A 17,785-nucleotide genomic window follows, 5' to 3' on the forward strand; every position below is an offset into this window, starting at 1 on the left:
TAAAAGTTAAAAAGAATAAAAAAGAAAATTATTTAGCATTATTGTTTCAATCTTGTGAGATTTTGGCTTGTAGTAATTATATATAGCAAAAGAAAATGAAACATGAAAAGCTTACTATCAATAATTGATGATATGATTGAGTTGATAAAATGTCATGACAAAGATGAAAGTACATAATCCTGCCCACACTTTCTCAAAAATAATTAAGGGAAGGTGATGGGATGAGAGACTAAATACACATTATAGAAAAGGATTTATGTAAAAGCATGGGAAGTGTTTGTGCACCCAAGATCCAATTTTAATCTATAGCATAAAAAATGGTACAAACATATTCTTGGATACATTTTTTTAATACGAAAATATATATATATATATATATATATATATATATATATATATATTAAAATTATTCTAGATTCATTTGTTTTATCAATTGGATATATTGAAACAATATAATACTTTAAGATTGTCATATAGAAAATTGTTAGTCTTATTGTTACTTTCGATCGATAAAAAGCTAAATGTAACTTCTCATTTAATAGAAGATAAATCTATAAATGAAACATCACACAAGATATAATATAAAATGACAGTATCAAAAAGGGACACATGTTTAAACCATTACAATTATCCCAAAAGTGTTAGAAGAGAGGATTAAGGCACACCACGATGCCAATAACAAAGCCGAAAGAAAAGTACAACGGTATTCAAAATACATGCTCTAGGAGCAAGATAATACATGGGTCACAACCCTAAAAGAAGACCCGAAACAAGAGGATTCGGCCCAAACAAGCTATGTAGCGGAATTCCCATCACCCTAATGACCACGAGAAGTTCTCACATCTGCTCACATCAATAAATTAATGATCATCGCAAAAGGAGAAAATCCCACACAAAACATACAACAAACAGAAGGGTAAGCTAGAGTAAAAAGGTTTTCATAATACAATTGAACATACAATTTAAAAGTCAAGCGTACATAAATCCACCCAAGCATATAATGGCCGACAAGCAAAACACTAAAACTCAAGACACAATTATCCGGATACATATAATCAGTCGGATTCACTGAATGTTTGCACTTGTGGTAGCCTCTACTGCTCTACAAAGCCAATTGCCAATGGGTTTCACCCTACCACTCACAAGGTTAGTCTTCAAACATCTAAGGCCATTATTCTGCCAAAGACTAGGGCCTCTTGCTATTCTCACCACTTGAGTCAGTACGCTCTATGTGAGACTAACTGACTCCTTAGAGTGTCAAGATGCAATCCTTACTTGAATCCTTACTAAATTATATAATGAGGCACCACCACGAACCTTCGTGGAATTACATCCTAAGCATGAGGCACCACCATGAGCTCCTACTAACAAGGGTCATGGAATTACGTCCTGACCATGAGGCACCACCACGAAACCATCGTGGAATTACTTTCTGACCAATGAGGCACCACCATGAGATCTCACCTAGAGATTCATGGAATTACATCCTAAACCATACTAAAATTATGTCTCATCCACCAAGCACAAAAGTATCATGCATACCAATTCCATACCAACATTCATAACCAACCATCCAATCATGTTCCTTACCAATATCATACCAAGCTCATCATTTTCAGCCCATAAACCATTCAACACATGCAAAATCACACAATTCATGCTTTAACATAGTAATCTAACCAAACATGTGACAATCATTCAAGTATAGAGGACAAAACAACACTTGAGCACATTCTCGCCCAATTCTCGCTCAGGATAAAAGGTCTCGCTCAGGCGAGGGGGTTCTCTCGCTCAAGCGAGCTCCTTTCACCTAGGCGAGAGCTCGAAATGTGGGAATAGTGGCCTTCGCGTTATCTCGCTTAGGCGAGACCTCCTCGCCTGAGCGAGTTGGACTCTCGCTCAAAACATGAGCTCGTCGTCTGAGCGACAACTCGCACAAGTTCTAGGGAACAACTTCTGGTACTCTCGCTTGGGCGAGACTGGCTCGTCTGGGCGAAAATACCAGGTTTCTCCACTATTCACACGTGCAAAACACATAAACAATACCAAATCACAGTTCAACCAATACCAAGCAACTATAATAGCGAGCATACCTCATGAATATGATTTAAACCCAGAAAACATATGAAAAATCATAAAAAGTTGTAAACCATAGCTTCCCTTACCTGGACAGAGGTTAGAGGAAGACATCGACACTCACCAAAAAAATACAGCAGCTCCAAGAGTAGGTTCAAGAGCTAGAAACACTGACCCAGAAAGAAAACGAGGTTATCCCTATGAACCTCTGTTGGTCCACAAAAAAAAATAAAGCTAAAGGGGAGAGTATAAGGGCTGAAGGTCAACTTACGTGAAGTAGAATGAGTTTGAGCGAACTTGACAGAGGTGGAGATTAAACCCTAGCAGAGCTTGCGGCTGCATCCAAGGGAGGGAAAAAGGTGTTGTTTTCTGAAAGTGGCAAAATTGAGAAAGGTTAGGGTTGGTTTAGGGTTTTGAGAACCCTATGGGCCAATCTTAGACCCAACTGATTAGGACAACCCTTAAACGTTAGGACGAAATGTTAAGTGGGCCTTACACTAAACAATTTTTGTGACTTTTAATAATTTTTATTGTAAGATGATATTGGAAAATTTTTGTGTAAGATATGTAATTAACAAATAGAAAAAGGAAGTTTTTTAAAGAGTGGACTTTGAATTAATTAATCTTACAAAGTAAATTTACAAGGCTTGTACTCACTTATATAGTAGTGCAATGAAAATTCTATTAATCAAACGAACACTTATGAGGGAACATCCATTTCACAAAATGATAGAAATACATTCATCAACCTACAAGGTACAAGCTACATTAAGAATATTTCAATTATACCAATTTGTTGTAGTGTGTATGCACAATATGAGAGATCAAATGTATTTATAAAAATCACTCTACAAATATTAGAGGTGTCAATTTGACCCCTAGCTCATGGGCTAGCCCTGACCCACTCTTCATAAAGCCCCCTTTTAGGGGCCCCCCAAATGAGGGGGCCAAAAAAAAGCCCTAGCCCCCAAAGCCCCCTCTTTAGTGGGTTAGGGTTAGGGCTAAGGTGGGTTAGCCCCCCAAATAATACTACATTAAGCCAGAGTCAAAGATCAAGTTGAGTGACCTAGACGGGCTCGACGACCCAGACGGGCCCGATGACCAGGACAGGCCCGATGACAAGGACGAGCCCGACGATCACGACGGGCCTGACAACCTGGACGGGCCTGACAACCTGGACGGGCCCGACAACCCGGATGGGCCCGATGACCCAGATGGGCCCCATAACCCGGACGAGCCCGACGAGCTGGATGGGCCCGACGATCTGGACGAGCCTTACGACCTAGACCACCCGGACGGGCCCAACGACTCAGACGAGCCCAACGATCCGAACAGACCCGACCACCCAGACGAGCCCAACGACACGGACATGCTCGTTAATCCAAACAGACACAATGACCTGAATGGGCTCGACGACCCGAACATGCCCAACGATCCGAATGGGCCCAGACGACTCGGACGAGCCCAACCATCTGAACAGGCCCGACCACCAAGACGAGCCCAACGACACAAACAGACCCGATGATCTAGACGAGCAAAGTGACTTGAACGGGTTCGACGACCCGGATGGGCCCGATGACCCGAACGGGCGCGATGACCAGGACGATCCGAAAAGGCCGAATGACCCGGACGGGCCCGACGACCCAAACGGGCCCGACAACACGGATGATTCTGTTTGTGTCGTTTGGCCTGTATCGATCATCGTCCAGGTAATCTGGCCCAATCGGTTCCTCGGGCCCGTTTGGATCGTTGGGACTATTTGGATCATGAGGCTCGTCCGAGTCGTTGGGTCCATCCGGGTCATCGGGCCTGTCTGGGTTGTAGGGTCAATCCAAGTCGTCAGGTTCGTCCAGGTTGTTGGAATTGTCTGTGTCATCGGGCCCGTATGAGTCGTCGGGCCTGTTTGGGTCGTAGGGCTCGTTCGGGTCATCAAGTTCATACGGGTCGTCGGTGTCGTTCGGGTCATTGGCCCTGTCTAGGTCGTAGGGCATGTCCGGGTCGTCGGGCCCATCTAGGTTGTCATGCTCATTCGGGTTGTCAGGCTCGTCCGTGTAATCAGGCTCGTCTGGGTCGTCGGGCCCATCTCGATCGTAGGGATCGTCTGGGTCATCGACTCCATACGGGTTGTCGGGCCCGTCCGAGTCGTCGGGCCCCTCCGGGTTGTTAGGCTTGTTTGGCTTGTAGGGCTAGTCTGGGTCGTCAGGCCCATTTGGGTCGTAGGACCCGTTCGGGTCGTCGGGCTCGTCCATGTCATCGGGCTCGTTTGTGTTGTCGGGTTTGTCCTGGTTGTCAGGCTCGTCCAGATCGTTTGGGTCATCGGTCTCATCCGGGTCGTCGGGCCTTTTCGGGTCATTGGGCCTGTTTGGATCATCAGGCTCGTTTGAGTCATTGTTCTTGTAGAGGTCGTTGGGCAGGTCCAGGTCGTTCGACCTATTCGAGTCGTCGTGCTTGTAAGGTTCGTTAGGCCTGTCTCACATATAGTAATATATTTTTCATGTGAAAGATGAAAGCCCATAGGTTGGCCTTGGCCCACAGAGCTTTTGTAGGGTTTTTGGCCGTGTGAACTTCTTTGTTGGTGACTTTTTATCAATGTGGGCTTTTTTGGTTGGGTCAAATTGACACCTCTAACAAATATTTTCACTTAAATAAACTTTTATCATAAATATATTTGATTTGGATATCAAAATTCAGTTTAATATATTTAAATTGAAATGTCTGATTATTAACTTAAAAAAACCGTAAAATTATTTTTATTTAATTTACTTAAATTATTATTCATCAAATATAATATTTTAAACGAAAACAACACTAAAGTGAAATTTATGAATAAACTAAACTAAATATAATATAAAAACATCATGTAAACATGTTTATTTTTCTCATTTGTATATTTATTACAAATATATTTGTTTATTTTGAGAAAATAGTGCTTCCAAACAAAACAACCTAAAATTTAGACATTATGTTGAATAAACAATAACCATAAAATATTTAAGTGAAATTCAAAACTTATAAATTACTATTATAAAGAGGACAAAATAATTAAACTAAATTTTAAGTGTCTTCAAAGAAAGTTTTATTAAAAGATATGTTAAATGATTACGTAGAAATTATAAATAATATGAGAAAACAATAAAATGTTCAAACTCAAAATAAAGAGATAACGATCACGCAGGTAATGAAAAAAACTGATACCGAACACTACTGGTAGGTCCAACAAAATTGTAAGCGGGTAAAAAAGAAACAAACACATATGTTATAAGTAGTTTTTATTGCATAAAAAATTTAATAATATTACAATAAGTACATCATAATATTAAATAGTAAAAAATAACTTATATATCAATGAATTTTCATTTTCATTAAGAAAAATACGAATATTAATGTTTGATGATTAATCTATTGACAAACAATATATTTGTGTTTTCTTAAAGCTGGCTAAGGGGACCAAAGATGAAAAACAGTTACATTCAAAAAACATGTTAAAACTATGTCCCTACTGTTGATAGGTATGTCAGTGTATTCACGTCTCTCTCCCTCTAACTCATAATTTTTTCTAACAGAAACTCACCCGCACATTTAATTTTAATAAATATACAATCTTATGATTCAGATATTGAGTCATCATTACATCAGAAAGTCTCTTAAAAATTATGGTATTATAAACATGGACGAGTTTTTCTGTAACAAATTTGAGGGGAAAAATAAAAAATTAAATAAAATTCCACTTGTTATAATTAGGTCAAAATTAATCTATCTATACATTAGAAGTAAAAAATATTGAAAATTATTCCTTTTATATTGGTCACTTTAAAATATGACGTATCCTCAAGGTATCGTTTTTAAAAGACGTAGATTAAAGTAAGAAAAGAAAACATAAATAATATTTGTTTATAAACTTCTTTTAGTGTTTATTCTTGAACTTCTTTTTCTTTTCTTTTTTTTAAAGAAAATTTATGGTCTAACATTAAATTTATTAAAATACTATTGTTACGAACTACTTCCAAACTCCGTATAAATTAGTTTTAATTTATTGATTATTTTTTTCATATATTTTCTTTAATTTTTAATATAACTCATCTAAATAATTTTAAATATTAATCAAAGTTATAATATTGAAGATCGTAAAACTAATGCGGACAAAAAATAAGGATTAAATAAATTGATCATGTGGAAATAATTGATTTAGGGTGAATATTTTTATTATCCAACATATCTCAAAAATTGTCAATATTCTCCCACATGATCTATTTATTCTATTATCAATCAATACAAAAAATTAAATACAGGAATTATGGTGACAGAACCTAGGAATGGCAATTAGGGCCTGGCCCACAGGTCCGACCCGTAGGCCCGCATAAAAAACGCGGGGCGGGCCAGGATAGTGAGCCCGCAAGCCCACGCAGGCTCAGCCCGCATAGGCCCGCGGTCCGCGCGGGCCGGCCCGCAAGCCCGCATAAAAAAAATTGTACTTGTGTATATTAATTACTTATTTTATGGACTCTTGCATTAACATTTCAAATTCTTGTATAACTGGAAAAGACAAGTATTATGTAACTTTTAATGTGCTAAAATTTAAAGAATACATTGTGTATGTCATAGTATGAATATGATGAAAATGTTGAATTATCAATTTATCATCTAATTCCCCAAAGTCTTTACTTAATTTTGTGAACTTTTTAAAGTTTCCCAATTTTTAAACATTGAAAGTTTTATCATAAAAAATTAAAAAAATTAAAAAAAAAGCAGGCCGGCCCGCGGGCCAACGTATATGCGGGGCGGGCCAGAGTATGCGGCCCGCATAAAATGTGCGGGGCGGGGCGGGCCGGCCCGTGGTGTACGGGCCTTATGCGGGGCGGGCCTAAACGGGGCGGGCCGGCCCGCATTGCCACCCCTAACAGAACCTCTAAAACTTAGAGCTGTCAAAATGGGTCGGAACCCGCAAGCCAACCCGGCTCATCACGGGTTCGGGTTGGGTCGGGTTGAAATTTGTTTACAAATTTTAATACGGGTTGATTTTTTACCCGGCTCATTCGGGTTGAACCTGTGGTGAGCCGAGTTGGCTCACCAACCCACAAATAAAAGGGTCACACAAGTGTTTTTATTTATTTTTTATTAAGTTAGACTTTACATTTGGATCATGTTAAGTTTTTTTTTATCCAACACATAAATAATTTATATTTTTTTATTTTGGTTTGTATTTGGATTGTATTAAAGTTTATTTAGATTTTAATTAGAATTAGAATTTAGTTTTGACTGAAAAAAAATAAAAAAAAATAATATCTTTTTAATTAAGTGAACTCGTGAGTCAACCCGTTTAACCCGCCAACCCGTGGTGGGCTGAGCCGGGTTCGAATTTTTTTGGCTCGCTAAAAAGTGAGCCGGGTTGGATTGGTTCACTAAATCATCAATCGTGGTAGGTCAAGCCAGGTCGGGTCAGACTACCCGTTTTGACAGCTCTATTGACTATTATCTCTCATGTATCACAATATATCAAGTCTCTCATCAAACACTCTAAACTATGATGAATAAATCATATGTACCCAAATATGTTTATCAAAGTTTGATCAAAGTAAAATTAAAGATTGTTACATCATGGAACCAACTCATTTGTGCTAAATGATTCTTAAAATTCTTTAATGACATGTCTTTAGTCAAAGGATTGACAATCATGGACTCGATGCTAATAAAGTCAATGACCACTTAACACGTTCTCTTAAGCTATATATTTAATGTTCATTTTTACTTTCACTTCTATTATTTTTAGTGATAAATACCGCAACAAAGTTATCATAATACACTTAAATGACCTAGCAATTAAATCTACAACTCTAAACCCAAATATAAAAATTTTCAATCATACATAATATGAGGTCAGGTCGCCTAAAAACAACAAAAAGCTCAATCTCTGTAGTGGAAGTAGTAGTCAAGCTGCTCCAAGATATAACTCCACTAGTTAACATAAAAATATAACAAAATATTGATTTTTCTGGTATTAATGCAACAAAGTTTGAATCAAAGTAGCGTATCACCTATAAAATATCAATTTGTCTGTATATGAACATGAAATTCTTTGATCATTGAAGATATCTCATTGCCTTCTTTGCAGCTTTCCAGTGGTCAACACTTGCATTATTCTAATGTCTTCCCAAAATTCTAATTGTGAAATGTATCTAGTCCAAACATGAGCATACATTAGACTTCCAACAACTAAAGCACATGTAACATTCTTCATTTGTTCCCCTTCAAGATCATTTTCGACTCCAATGTTATAATCTGATTATTGTAAATACACTTCATAATCACTAGAAATTATTAGTTTGTTGATCCTTAAAGATCTTCTTAATGTTGTTTTACTTATTTTATAATATGTTTTGTATTGCTTGTGTTTTGTTTGTGTCTTTTGCAATGATTACTTAACTATGTGAGTTGAGAAGAAACACAAGTGAAGATATTCTCCGGTCAAGAGTAGTGAAATTGTGGAATAATGCATAGGTTTTTTGTAGTTTGTATAGGAGTTATATTTCTTTTGAAAAAAAATTAGTTGTTTATAATTATGTTTTTGAATAATTATATTAATATTATATATGTTTATAAGTATATATTTTGTTTCATCAAAATTTTAATATTTTATTTAAAAATTTTATACTATTAAATGAGATGTTATCCTGATAAATAGAATTCGTCCAGTTTATTATTGTTCCCTAAAACAAGAATGAAAATTTTTCGTACTAAAATTAAAACTGACAAAAAATCATTGCACCAACCTTATTTTTAATTTTTAAAATTTATATATATATATATATATATATATATATATATATATATATATATATATATAAAGTATTAAACACATATTTAATTATATAAATATTTTTAAATATATTTAATTGTATAAATATTTTTCTTTTAATTAATTAACTAATATTTTCAATTAAATAAATGAAAATAATTATTATAGTTATATATTAAATTATTCTATTATAATTAATAATTAAAATTTAAGTAATTTATAAATAAAATTAAGTTAATTCTTTAAATGATTTTTTTAATTAATTTTAAATTGAAAATAAAAAAGTCACCGAATGGTTGCACCCTATTTTTAACCCACCAATCTAACAAATTAAGTAAAACAGATCAAGAAGACTGACAGATTAAACATTGCAACCCAACTCTTACATTATAACCCTCCTTCTCGTCTTCCTTTTTCACCCTATCACTCACACTTTAAGATCCAAACGTAAAAAGAACCTCATCTTTTTTTCGTTTTTTTTTCATGGTAAAATAGATCCAAATTTAATGTGATATTAAGATGACCGTAGATCTATAAGTCTTTTTATTATATATTACTAATTTTTTTATTTATAGGATTAAATTTTGGTATTAGTCAATCTCAAAATTTTAGATAAATTTAGTCTTTTATCTTTCGAAATACATAGATATAATCCTTTTGATCAATTTTTTTAGGTTTATTTGATATTTCGTACACATTTCATGATTATATTTTTGAGTTGTTTATTGTTGGACATATTTTTATTTTAATGTTAAGTCAAATACCATTACAAACGTACTTAAAATGTTAAATAAATTTAACAAAATTTGATTAAAAAGATTAAATTTACATATTTTAAAAGATTAACGACTAAATTGGTTCAAAGTTTCGAAATGAACTAATTTTAAAGTTTTCTGAAAATTAAAAAATTAAAAATCTATTTAACCCTTATTTATATATTCAATTTAAGATCTAAACTCATAAAAGAATTGTTAAGAAATGAAACTACGTCTCTTGGTAACCTTATTAGACATGTTAAAAAATATGATCCAAACGTTGTTTTCTGTTGTTCCATAAAGATGCGGTGCAGAATGAAGACAACGAAGCTGCTGCAACCACCCTTCATGGCGAAGGAGATGGGTCTCCTAGGTTGACAGTGATGGGTCAACATCAAAGACTATTCCAACAATTTACTTTTCTTCACACACTTATTCTTTTCTCAATATTTTATAACAAAAATATTTTCACTTGAGAACAAGTTAATTCAAACACTTCCTATATCTAATACTAACAAGATGATTATTACACAGGAGATTGTATTTTGACACCATTTTTATTTCCCACTGTTATTTAATATTATTTTTTATAACTATTTTTTTTTTTTAAATATTAAAATTTACTTTTATTAAAGAACATCTTAATATATATATATATATATATATATATATATATATATATATATATACTTAAAACTTATTAAATAAGATATATATTCTTCATCAACTTAAAACTTTATTTTACAGTAATGATTACATACACGTCATGCAGTTTTTAATTCAACAATAAAACAAAACCTCTATTATTACATTACAAATGTATGTGTTTCAGTGATACAATCAGATGCCGTAAGATACTAGTCGACTTCAAATTCATCTGTATTTGACTAATGAGACTTTAATATTTTTTATATCACCTAATACAAATATTAATACAGTTCTTATAGTTCAATATGGATAAGTATTTATTTACTATAGTACAACCTTATTTATATTGAAGATCTATTTTTATTAATTTATTTACTTTTATACTATCTTACTCAAATACCATCATCATGAATCACTGTTTGAATAACTTGTTTATTTTTAACTGTGGTTTCTAAAATGTTACATTGACTTAACATTCGATCAAAAATACTACTTTCATGTTAACGGTATTATATAGGAAATCTTTAATTTAATTTTATAATTTCATTTTTTAAATTTCATTTTGTATATTATTACCTAATTCTCTTGTTTGAAATATATATAATTTTTAACCAACTGTGCTTGAATAAATAATGTTATGTCATTTGTTTCGATAATAAAATTAATTTAAGCAATATTATTTCAATAATATAAGTAAGTATATTATAAATTAATTTAAATAGTTGAGAGAGTTTATAATAATATCTAATATAATATTATAAGTTAAACTTTTGTATTTGTTACCATGAAAGAAATTTATTACAAATGTAAAGAATTGTTTTTTATTTACAATATTATGCTATTTTAAAATATGTTAATTTAATTATCAGGGTTATCTGTCGATTCTTATATAATTTTAGTCTTTTTAACTCTCATATACTTTCATTTAATTATCATGATAATTCAATTGTTCAAAATAAATTCCTCGTGCCAATTCAAGCATATGGGCAAAATTTTATTAAACATATGTAACATTCGATTTATTATACCTATACTGGTTGGTGCACGAAAGCTATGTATGGTGGCACCTATCATTTATATTACACCGTACTCACATGTCAAATCCCAAAATAATGTATAAATAAAATTACATAAAAGTAAAAATGTTTTTAAAATAATTTCTCAAATTCCTCCTCTCAACAAACATCACCATGAAACAAGCATCATGTCTACAAAAACACACACATATGTAACAAACTGTAATTAATTTTCAACATAAAAATATAAATAATTAAACATACATTACAAATACTATAATTTGTCTCATCCAATTTTTTTAAAATATTTATATTATATTTTTATGTAGATTCTTACAATTAATTCATGAAAACTATTATTAATAAAACTAACATTGATATTTCTTAAGTTAAGATGATTTACTTGCACTTTTTATAATAAAAAATATTAAAAATATTTTCAATTTTATTCATTTAAAGATAATTAGTAAAGTCAAAATATTATTTTTCTTTAACAAATTTCATACTTATACCACATTATGTGTCATTACACACATTCTATTTATCTATTAAAATTTATTTCACTACTAAAATAACTCATACTTCCTACCAATTTTGTTTTAAAAAAAATTTCGTAGAAAATACATACAAATTTTGTTGAGAAAAAAAAAATTGCAAGAAATTGCTACCAATTTTTTTACAAAATATTTCGTATAAAACACTTTTTACAACAAATTTTGTAGAGAATATTTATAAATTTTATAATTTTGTTTTCTTACAAAATATTTTGTATAAAACACTTTTTACAACAAATTTTGTAAAAAATATTTACAAATTTTATAATTTTGTAGGAAATGATTACCCACGACTTGCCAATTAAAATTCTTAGAAAAAATAGTAGAAAAAAATATTTTCTTATAATTTTTTTTAACAAATTTGCAAGAAAAAACCTCATGTAATATGAGAATTTCTAGTAGTGTTTGTACAACACTAACTACTTACAAAATAAAAACAAAAGTCAATAAAATAAGTATTTAGAACTCACTACATACAAAATATAAACAAAAAAAAAAAACTCAATAAATGAGTATTTATAAGTCATTGTTTAACTTCTGTATTTTATTAGATGTTTTATACATTCTTTTTCACCTCATTTATTTACTGAGGTATGTTATATCATACCTAATCAGAAACTTAGTTTTAAGTTTAAATTTAACTTTTCATCCATATTTAAACAAATATTCTAAAGAATAAAAAATAGAAGTACAACCTTATGAAATTACATGACTAAACTATTTACTACATGTGACCAAATAATTGAATTTATTATATTCTTACCACCTCTCTGTATGTAACTTTGCAACTTTGACGTATAAGTAAAATAATCAAAGTTGAGGTATATGATTTCCTAATACATATTGTTTTCTATTTTGACTATTTTAAAAGACAATATGTTCTGTATCATTCTTAAAGGGTATTTTTATGCTAAAATTCTTTTTAAACGTTTAAAATAAACAATAAAAAGATAAAAGTTTAAAATAAACAATAAAAAGATAAAAGTTTAAAATAAACAATAAAAAGATAAAAATTTAAAATTAACAAGGGTTAAATATATTTTTGGTCCTTCAAGTTTCAGCAAAATTTGGAATTAGTTCCTCATCAAAACTTTTGACCAATTTAATTCTTCTTCTTTAAAAATGCGTGAATTTAGTCCTTTTAATCAAATTTTGTTAAGTTTATCTAACGTTTCAAGCACATTTCATGATAGTATTTAAATTATTTATATTGTTTGACACATTTTTGCTTCAATGTTAACTTAAATACTATCATGAAATGCGCTTGAAACATCATATAAACTTAACAAAATTTGGTTAAAAGGACTAAATTCACACATTTTGAGAGATGAAAGACTAAATTGGTATAAAATTTTGATAAGGGACTAATTTCAAAATTCATTAAAACTTGAGGGACAAAAAACATATTTAACCCAATAAACAATAAAAAGATAAAAATTTACGCTTACAAAAATGGGAGTCTCATTTAAACTATATTGTATATGTTTTAATTTAATATCGTGCTGATATTTTATAACTATGTACAATATATATATATATATATATATATATATATATATATATATATATATATATATATATATATATATATATATGTATATGTTGGTAGGTTGGGCTTGTACGTTTTGTTTTATATGATCAAAGCTCCCGTGAAGGTACTCTCTACTTCATATGTGTCATTAAAAGTGCAATCTTATTCGTATCATTCTAACAAAACTTGTGGTGCTAATTTAGTACTGTTTGGAAACAATATAAGTATTAACACACTAAAATTTATATTTAAGAAAAAAGAAAAAAAAATGTTAAAAAGCATTCAAAATAATGTGGTCTTAAAAAAATACACTACATTATTCATTTTAAAAATAATGTGATCTTAAATAAACCATGTCATATATGATGGATCGACACTTCAACTTGGCTCACGTATCCGTGTTCGATACTTTATCGATACTTATCAATGAAGCATCTAATTTATAAAGTCATAGAACATTACAAGAAAGTTTTTAAATAATGACCAATTTTAATAATAAAAAATAATTAGTTACTATATAATGACCAATTTAAAAATTAAAAATTATTAGCAACTAAAATAGTTCCAAAAAATTGTAACTGGTCTCTAAATTGATAATTAAAATCATTTCTATTATGTATTGGTTTCTAAATTGTTCACTAACATTAACTATCAGGTTTTGACTACCAAAATAATCAAAAGAATTGGTCTTTAAATTGGTCTTCAATTAGAAAATTAGTCTCTAACATATTTTTGTTACTAATATTAGTCATTATTTAAGAATTTTCTCGTAATGATACTTTTATGATGACAATAATTTATATTTTTTATGTTGACAAGTTTAGTATATATAGTTTTATTTTGGATCCATACAATAACGATCATATATTTATTATCTTTTTAAGAATTATTGTTAACTTTTCAATATTCATAATATTACGTATCTATCATGTATCGTATCATATTATTTTAAAAATAAACGTATTGACGTATCGGATACGACGTATCCGATACACATATTGTATTCGTGCATCATATATATATATATATATATATATATATATATATATATATATATATATAGGATTACATGTAAAATTGTAATTTACAAATTTGGATGTTAAGCTATTTTGTTATGTAGAAATTTAATATAAATCATTTTAGTTTTCTAAATTTATATTTATAATTGATGTTTAATTGTTAAGTTTGGTTATAATGTTTTTATTTATATTTCATATATGTAACAATGAAGTGGGTTTTGTTGTGGATGTTGAGTTGGTGTTTTAAATATGTTAATTTGCTTTTATGTGGTCAATTGAGTCTATATATAAGTAGGGATGAAAATGTGGGCTTGGTCGGGGAGGCAGACCTACAGGCCCACAAAAAAATGCAGGATGAGCTAAGATATTGAGTCCGTAGAAGTCTGACCCGCATAATCCACTATCCACACAGGTCAAATGCAGGGCGGGCTGGCCTACAAGCTTGCCTAACCTAACACTAATCCTAACTTAGTAACTTCAACATAATTCAATTATGCTTGTGTTTGTCGTTGAACCAATAACTCAATCTCTATCATCATGCTCACAAACTCAAATAAGACCTCACCACCCTTCAGTCTCCATCGAAGGCGCGCCTCACTCCCCACCACCCATCACGACAACCCTCTGATCTAAATCTCTTTTTATCGCATCACGGCCAACCCCCTAAGTCGAAGTTGAGTTAGTTCATGCATGTGTCAAGCTGAGTTGGTCAAAGACTAAGTCAAGAGCCGAGTAAACTCAAACTTATGTTAAGTTGAGTAACACCAAGCCTAGGTCGAGTCGAGTCAGTTCATGCATGTGTCAAGCTGAGTTGGTCAAAGACTAAGTTAAGAGCTGAGTAAACTCAAACTTATGTTAAGTTGAGTAACACCAAGCCTAGGTCGAGTCGAGTCATTCTATATCTAGATCAAACCAAGTCGACCCTGAATTAGGTAGATTAGAATTCGTCTAAGCCAAAGTCGAGACAAGTTGACCTAATCATAGGTTAGGAAAAGTTTATTGGACAATTGTCGAGTTAAATCGGTCTTAACCCAAGTGAAGTCAAGTCAACTTAAGCTGAGGTTGGGTCAGTTTGAACCTAGGTTTAGTCAAGTCATTTTGGGTTCAAGTCAAAGTGAGTTAGTTAACCTAAATTGAGGGGTGCCAATCAAACCTAGGTTGAGATAAGTCGGTTTGTACTCATGTCAAGCTCAAATGACATTTAGATAGACAAACCAAAACAAATTAGATCAAATCAAGTTGGATCTGTATCGGTATATTAGATCTTATTAGATCAAAATCTAATTTAATCTAATTATGAAAGTTAATTTAATCTAATTTAAATTAAATTTTAAAAAATACGAATCAAGTTAATTTTATTAAAATAAATTAAATTATAAATTTAATCTATTTTATTATATTTAGATTGCATCTATAGTTAATTTTGAAAAATCTAATCCATAATTATCTCTTATTAGAATTAATTATCTCGATTGTTCTTTAACAACCAGATGCCGAATCTTCAACTTCAATTAAGGGAAGAGCTTAAAGTCCATCACTGGTGCATGTTTATTGTTTGGTTAATTTCTTTTCAGTTCAAGTTAATTAATATTAATCAATTAAAAGTCGTAAACTTCACTTTTCATTTCTCCACTTTTCAAGTTCTTTTTTGAGTCCCTTGAGTTATGTATGTTCAAAGAAAAATAAAATAGATAAAATTGACAGGAAAATAAACATAAAACAAACCATATTTTATAAAAAATAGTTCTCTTAACCATTATTTCATAATTAACAAATGTAAAAATAAATTTATAATTATTTAATTATTTAATTTTAAATTATTCATAATTTTAAAATAATAATATTTTATAATTTTTAAATGGCTTTCTTTTCCAACCATCAAATATTTACTTTATTTATCCTTTTTCCTTTTCTTTCATTTTTTTTTCTTCAAGTCAACACAGAATAAATCTTTACCTGAAGCATGTACCAACCCTCTAAGAAGCAAAATATTGTGATACAATTCTTCTATCATACTAAATAAAAGTGCTTCTAGACGTTATTCTTTAATAGAGTTTGCAAAACATTTTTTTATCTTCGTTAAAGTCTTTTCAAGATTTCTTCCCGGTACATCTTTTTAATCTATCATTTTCATCTTTATTGCTTAATTTGATTTCAATATTATTTTAACAAAACTATTATCTTTTATTTATTCTTTTTAATCTATCCTTTTCATCTTTATTTCTTAATTTCATTTCAATATTTTTCAACAAAACTATTATCTTTTATATATTCGTTAGAATATAACAATCTTGGATGATAAGTTTAAAGAATTTTCTTTCTACTAAAGCGATTTTGATAGTTTTTCTACAACAAATTTTTAAAACATCTAATTCTTTTTATCAATCCTTTTAACCTTTACTTCTTAATCGAAGTTTAATATTTTAAAAATAGAGTAACAAGCAGTTAAAAACTAATTTCGTATCATAATAGAAATCATTTATTATAAATCTAAAATATAATTTATTTTAAACAATGTTTAAGCAAATTTCAATTATAATATATTCTATATATTTTAAGCTATATATATATATTTATTTATTTATTTATATATCCACATTTAACATATTCCGATCAAACTTATAACTTGCATAAGTCATTATTCACGAATAATATACATAATAATAAATGAATAAGATTCAACAACTCAGTTATCGTCAATATTATGTTGAATATATATATAACTTGACAGATAGAGATAAGACCACCAAATTATTAGTAATCTTTAATATTATATTTAAGATATTATTGTTTACACAATCAATATATATATATATATATATATATATATATATATATATATATATATATATATATATATACACGGATCTTGATCATAATTTTTGAAGGGGTCAAAATAATATACTCAAAATTTATATATATTTTGAAGAGGTAATTAATATGAAAATCCCCACCTACACATGTAATTCTTTGAATATTAACAAATGATCTTTTTAATTTAACAATTGAATCTTTAGTATCAATAAGTGAATTTTTTTAAAATAATAAAAAGGAAATATACTGTGAAGATGAAAATAATAGAGATTCTATGACCTTTTTCTGTTGAGTTTAAGAATAAATAATTTATCAAAATCTAATAAAAATTTGAGAGACGTAATTATTAGAAAAACAATTTAAGATAATCAAGTCAATTAAAAAATATCATGAAAAACATATAGGACATAATTTTTCCTTCTTTCCTTCTATATTCATAAAAAAATAAATCTACAAAAACTCATAAGATTAAAAAAAATTATTTATTAAACTAATATTTTACTATCAAATGAGACAACTAGAGATTTATTCTTTATATCTTCGATAATAGAATAGAACATATGAGAAATAAGGATAAAA

This window comes from Vigna unguiculata, chromosome 5, assembly GCF_004118075.2.
Source record: "Vigna unguiculata cultivar IT97K-499-35 chromosome 5, ASM411807v1, whole genome shotgun sequence".
Classification (NCBI taxonomy): domain Eukaryota; kingdom Viridiplantae; phylum Streptophyta; class Magnoliopsida; order Fabales; family Fabaceae; genus Vigna; species Vigna unguiculata.